The 7,370-nt window shown below is 39.5% G+C and overlaps 1 pseudogene; it reads left to right on the plus strand.

Moving 5' to 3' along the window:
• The first annotated feature begins 6,037 nt into the window (after nt 1-6,037).
• LOC145417906 (5S ribosomal RNA) lies at nt 6,038-6,154 on the plus strand (annotated as a pseudogene).
• Nucleotides 6,155-7,370: the final 1,216 nt, after the last annotated feature.

Consider the following 7,370-nt stretch of genomic DNA (forward strand, 5'->3'; position numbering starts at 1 on the left):
GTGGCAAGGTCAGTGGACCAGACTAAATATTCCAACTTGTAAGCCGTACCTGGGCGACTGGGACACTGCCAACCGTCCCAGTCGCCTAGAAGAAAAAGTGTCGGCACGGTTACGGCTAAATGCCACCATTTTAACCCACATAAAACCATATATGGAAAGACGCTTCCCATCGCACGGTGGCATCTATAATGCGGTGTTATCTATCAGTCATATCATCCTGCGCTGTCGGCGATTTATTCGTGAACGTGCTTCACTTATAAATTACTGTGGCGCAGTAGACGTCCCCTTCACCCTTTCCACCATCCTGGGTGATGGGGACATTGTTATGACTGATAAATTGATGGCTTTCTTGAGAGAGACCGGACTGATCAGAGTGATGTGACTTTTTTACTGTGTGGTTATGGTTTTTATGAACAGTAAATATGTATATATTGTAATATTAATTAGGGTTGACAGTTGACATATTTTAAATAGTTCCTCCTCCCACCGATCTATTTCTAATATAGATGTCCCCTACATTAAGCCAAGTTCCTCGCCTGACAGTCACCAGCTGATGAGTGCAAGTGTGCAATATAGGAAGGTATTGGGCACTTGCAGTCGATGGTGGTCTGCTGGGCGAGGTTCTTCACTTTTTGTACAAATTATGTAAATACATTATACTATCTTGCTTAAGTTATTCTAATTAGGGACGACAGCTGACGTATATGGAAATGTTCCTGACTCGTCTGGTTCCCTTTCATGTATTGATGGACCCTATATTAGGTTGTGCCTCGACTGACAGTCACCAGGTGATGAGTGCAGGTATGTCATGTAGAAAGGCATTACATATCTGCAGTCGATGGTGTTCTGTTAGTCGAGGTATTTTTACCATTAGTGTAGGTCTAGCTATTTGTCTCCGTAGGATTTAGTATAGGTTAGCGATTTGTCTGTTAGGTGATTAGTTTTAGGGTCTTTAGATTAGTTTTTCTTTATAATATAAGGTACAAAAAATATAAAACCAAGAAAAAAAAATACAAAAAAAAATAAAATTAAATTAAAATTATTATATATATATATATATATATATATATATATATATATATATATATATATATATATGTACGTTTGCATGAAACTGTGTCTGTATGTACGAAGTATGCATGGAAGTGTGTGTGTGTGTGTGTGTGTGTGTGTGTGTGTGTGTGTGTATATATGTGTATATCTATGTTCAAATGTATATACATATATATATATAAATATATATATATATATATATATATATATATATATATATATATATATATATATATATATGTGTGTGTGTGTGTGTGTGTATATATGGTCTTAATAACCAGGGGCTTCGGCCCCAATGGTTGATAGGCCGGAAAAAAAAAATACATAACACCACGGTTCTCCTGTCATCAGTAAAGCTAGTAAAGTTATAAATCTATTACTAAATAACACCACGGTTCTCCTGTCATCAGTAAAGGTAGTAAAGTTATAAATCTATCGCTACATAACACCACGGTTCTCCTGTCATCAGTACAGCTAATAAGATCATAAAACTCACCACAACCGTCCTCAGTTTTCCCTCCAGCAGTAAAGGAATTTTGATAGGTAGGAGTATAAGAACATAAATCATTGTCTTTATTACCATCCTTACCTCTTTTATATGCCTAAGGATGAGAGAGAGAGAGAGAGAGAGAGAGAGAGAGAGAGAGAGAGAGAGAGAGAGAGAGAGAGAGAGAGATGCAATCAGCGAAGTAAACATTATCTTATTATTACTTTTGTTGTCGTTGTTGTACCCCAGGTCCATCTGAACGCGAACCCAGTGGACTGCAGGCTGAAATTTCGTTTTCCCGCAGTTCACCGTCATTTATTAATTAATTAATTTATTTATTTATTCATTCATTAGGGGAGGAGCTGAGGGACGTTTGTAAATAAGGACAGGGAAGCTACTCCGTTATAAAGGTGCCTCCGCGTGAAGGCAACCCCTCCAACACCAACATTATCTTTAAAAAACATAAAGATGGTGAATAAGCATCAACATCATCTTAAAGGTGCAAGAAGATAGTGAATAAGACAGTGAATAACGCACCAGCACTATCTTAAAAAAGCAATTAAACAGTGAATAACCACAAACACTACCTTAAAGGAGCAAGAAAATAGTGAATAAGACAGTGAAAACGATAGTGAATAACACACCAACATTATCTTAGAGTAGCAAAAAGATATTGAATAAAATAGTGAATAGTGTAAGATATTTACAGAAGAAATATGTGCAGCATGTGATGTGGTGTGTGGAAGGAAGAGAAGACGGAGGGGGGTGCAAGGAACAGCGTGGTGGACTGAAGAGGTGAAACAGGCTGTGGCACAAAAGAAGAAAGCATACAATGAATGGATGAGAAATAGGGGCGTGGAAGAAGTTGAGAGACGGAAGAGAGAGTTATATGTAGAAAGAAAGAGAGGTGAAAAGATTAGTAAGAGAGAGTAAGAAGAAAGTGGATGAGGAATTTGGAAGGAATTTGAGTGTAAAGTGGAGGGACTGTAAGAAAATGTTCTGGAGAGAGGTGAAAAGAGTAAGACAGGGTGGAAGTGAAGTTAGCAGGGGAGTGAAAGATAAAAATGGTAGATTACTAATGGAGAAGGGAGAAAAAGTGAGCAGATGGAGAGAACACTTTAAGGAATTGTTGAACGTAGAGGATGGAAGTAATGCGAGTATAAGTGGCTGGGGAATGGCTGGGAGGAGGAGGGAGGTGAGAAGACAGGAAGAAATCAGTAGGATAGAAGTTGTGGAAGCAATGAAGAAAGTTAAATCGGGGAAAGCCCCAGGAATTGATGGAGTGTGTGGTGAAATGCTGAAGCATGGGGGAGAGATAGTAGTAGAATGGATGTGGAAGATGTGCAGATTGGCCTGGGAGGAAGGTAGAGTCCCGGAGGATTGGAAGTCAGGTATAATTATTCCCTTGTACAAAGGAAAAGGGGAAAAAGGAGTCTGTGGTAATCATAGGGGCATTTATCTTCTTAGTATAATGGGAAAAGTGTATGGTAGGATACTTATAGACAGAGTTAGAGAAAGAACAGAGAAATTAGTTGGAGAAGAACAGGGAGGCTTTAGGAAGGGAAGAGGTTGTGTAGCTCAGATATTCATTCTTAGATCTTTAGTGGAAAAGTTTCTAGAGAAGGGAAAGAAGTTGTATGCGGCTTTCATGGATTTGGAGAAAGCATATGACAGGGTGGATAGACAAGGATTGTGGAAAGTGTTAAGAATATATGGAGTAGATGGGAAGTTGTTGAATGCTGTGAAGAGTATGTACGATGGTGCGATGGCTGCAGTGCGTGTGAACTAAGTGAATTTTTCTCTTTGAAAGTTGGTGTGAAACAGGGATGTGTCATGTCTCCATGGTTGTTCAATCTGTACATGGATGGGGTAATAAAAGAGGTACAAGGTAGGGTAGTGGATGTTGGAGTGGCCCTGGTGAGAGAGGATAGTGTTTGGAAACTCCCTGTACTGTTGTTTGCAGATGATACTGTATTGTTGAGTGAAGACGAAGGGGAGCTGCAAGGCTTGGTGGATGAGTTTGAGAGAATGTGTAAGAAACGGAATCTAAAGGTGAATGTAGGGAAGAGTAAAGTGATGGTCTTTGAGAGAGGTGAAGTTAGTGAATGTACAGCAAGGTTGGATGGTGAGGAATTGGAAAATGTGAGTACTTGGGTAGTGTGATGAGTAAGGATGGAGGTTTGGAGGGTGAAGTGCTTGAAAGGGTACAGCAGGGAAGAAAGGTTGCTGGTTCTTTGAAAGCAGTGATAAGAAACAGGGAAGTGAGCATGGAAGTGAAAAAGTTACTACATGACAGTATTGTGATACCAACTCTAACGTACGGAAGTGAAGCTTGGACATTGTTGGAAGGACACAAGTTAAGAGTGAGAGCAGTGGAAATGAGTTATTTAAGAGGAGCCTGTAGAGTCACGTGGAGAGACAGGCTGACGAATGAGGATATAAAGGAGCGTTGTGGTGTTGATGTGATAGGAAGCGTTATGAGGAACACACTGAGGTGGTTTGGCCATGTGGAGAGGATGGAGGGCGAAAGACTGACGAGGAGAGTGTGAGTGAGGTGGAGGGGGGAAGAGGGAGGGGGAGGCCGAGGATGAGATGGAGGGATGGGGTGGAGAGGTATATGAGAAAGGGGGGTGTGAGTTGGGAGCAGGTCAGTGAAATGGCGGGGGACAGGGCGACTTGGAGGCGATTTGTTTGTGGCCACCCCAAACGGGATTGAGGCGTCTGGCAATAGATAGATAGATAGATAGATAGTTATCTTTAAAAAACAAGACAGTGAATAAGATAGTGAATAATGTTATCTTAATGGAGCAAAATGGTAGTGAATGAAATAGTGCATGAGATAGTGAATAAAACAGTGAATGAAAGTCACTAAGGAAGTGAGAAAGATAGTGAATAAGATAGGAAATAAGATAGTGAATAAGATAACGAATATGACTGTGAATACTTCAGGTTTTCTAAAAAGCAAAGTAGTCCGATGAACAGATATTATAAATCAGAGATCAGGTATCAGGAGTGTTGCTCTTGGGTTAACGGTAAACAGACAAAAAATTAATAAATTTATTACAATAACAATGACAAATCATAGCACCAAGGTTTGTACCACAGTTAAGTACACACATAAGTCCCCTTCATAAAATATGATACAGTTTCCTTAAAACACCTAGTGTTGGTCCACTCCTGTATCCCTGGGTGTTCCGTAATATTAGCCAGCCGTGTACCACTCGGGCAGGAACACCTCACAGGAGTCGCTAACGGGATATGAAGGATACCTCTCCCATCCGGCCCTCGACAGAAGTAGGACTCTTATCTGGATGGTGGTTGGGGAGATTTTTTTTTTTTTTTTTTTTTTGTGGCCATCACCCTGAAGGGGCATTAGGCCAGCAAGAATCGATGATCATGAAAGCCAAAATAATGATATGAAATATTTGCATCTATTTCATACCAATATTAAGTTATTATTCATGATTATGAAACATAATAAGTAATAAAGAATACATCAGTATACATGGATAGTACCAGGACAAATACTTCCATCTATACATCATATGTAGACTCATTACTATTCTACTACAAAATAATCAAATACTTATCAAAGTTATATATATACAAAAAAATAAATGAATAAAAAAAAAATAATTCTACTACAAAATAATCAAATACTTATCAAATTTATATATATATACAAAAAAATAAATGAATAAAAAAAATAAATAAAAAATAAAAAATAAAAAAATAAAAAAATAAAAAACAAAATCAAATTTACTGGTCCTGAACAAAAAACAAAAAAAAATACACATTTATATAAATGTAACCTCCTCCTGCGGTTCACAAATATATAAAAGTGTATTGACGTATTTACATATGTACAAAAACCATATCCCTATATACAAAAAAAAGAAAAAAAAAGATATATATAATAAATAAGGAAACCACAACCAAGTTCATAAAATAAATCACAACTCTCTGAGTAATCTGGTCTCTTTCAGGAAAGTCATCATTTTATTAGTCACACCAACGTCCTCATCACCCAAGACAGAATCAAGTGTGAAAGGGAGCGCATTTGTCCTACAGTAGGCAGCCAGAGAGGTACGTTCCCCAGCATACCTACTGCAGTACAAAAGGATGTGACTAATAGATAACACCGCGTCACAGGTGGTACAATGCGGTGGAAATTGTCTGTTAATATATGGAAACATATTTGTTATTAGGGTGGAATTCATGCGGAGGCGGGCTAAAGCGACCTCCTCCCGTCTGTTTCCTCGAGAGGAACTGGACCAATCACATATGGTCCTTTTGACTGATGGAATTGCCAGGTCGGTCCACTGACTTTGCCACAGAAGATTAATTGATTTCTTTCCGAAAGAGAGACTAGACTGTAGCTCACGAGGAACGTCCCAAGTCTCCTCGAGTTCTACAGCTGATTTAGCTAGTATGTCAGCCTGCTCATTGCCGTAAATACCGCAATGACCGGGCACCCAGATCAGAGTGAAGGATTTAGCACATGTATGCCACGTTGAGTACACCGCTTCCCGTCCGATAAGCGAAGTTAAGCAACGTTGGGTCTGGTTAGTACTTGGACGGGTGACCGCCTGGGAACACCAGATGCTGTTGGCATAACTCCCTACGTGTCAAGTGGGGTTGGTGGAGGATTAGTGCCCCTCCCTGTAAAACAATTAACTCTAAGCCCTTGACCACCCCGTTTGGGATACATGGCGTCTGGCAATGGATGGATGGATGCAGCTTATTGATAATGCGGCCCAGGACCTCATGTGAATCAGTCCTACATGAATGAATTGCCTGAAGGGCTGACTTAGAGTCCGAAAAAATGACAAAACTGTTGTGATCTGAACGCAAAGCAAAGTCTATAGCTTGATCTATGGCAAATAATTCGGCAGTGAATACAGACGTACGGGGGGGCAATGGGGAGAAAGTGACGGTACTCCGAACGGAAACTACCATCTAACCTCCTATGCCACGTCATGCCCCTTAGCTACTTGCCACCTCACCAAACGAACCCGAACCGATTACCAAACAAAAATGACAAACCAGTGTCCGAGCTGAACGACACTCAGGCACGAAGCACTTAGCATACTGTACCCTCACACGTGTCCCCTAAAGTATCTAGCCTAGGATAGATACAAAAATAACAGATATTACTATTATTTACAAAGGATATCTTCGCAACAAATCCGCCCCTATGTTATCCTTGCCAGCGATATAAACGATCCTAAATCTGAAGGACTGTAAACACAATGACCAGCGAACAACTCTCCTGTTACCGGACTTAGCACTGTTCATCAGTGGTTTGTGGTCTACCTCTAGGATGAATTCTTTGCCTATAAGATAGTACTGAAACCTTATGTGAGAAATATTTTCCCCCAGAGCAGTTGCTCTCTACGTTTTGTATGAGTCGTCCTTGATTAAAAGACAGGAAAACTAGAGACCATTGTCAATTGTTCAAGCGGTTTTTATAACCCAGAAATTACCTTCTCTTTAATAATTCTTGTTACTGTTTAATTAAATGCTACTGCGTTTAACCCTCGTGGACAACTCTATATTGTAAATACATGTACAGTAATTATATGGAATTTTCCACTCACCTAAACTGCGTCTGCGCGTTAGATGACGTAGCGAGGATGAAAAGGTCTTCGTGTAAAGCAGATGTGGAATTAAGATATTCACATAGTTAAAGGGAATATTTGGTTTAACTTTAGTTTAATTAAAACTAAGATTAATTTGTTAGATTCGCCCTGTATGTATCATGATGTAATCTAACTGTATTTAGTACTGTAATTAATTAATAGTTGGCAACCCACAATTCTATGAGGAA

This window comes from Coenobita brevimanus, chromosome 111 (genome assembly GCF_032717465.1).
Source record: "Coenobita brevimanus isolate Jiangsu-jjx chromosome 111, ASM3271746v2, whole genome shotgun sequence".
Lineage (NCBI taxonomy): Eukaryota > Metazoa > Arthropoda > Malacostraca > Decapoda > Coenobitidae > Coenobita > Coenobita brevimanus.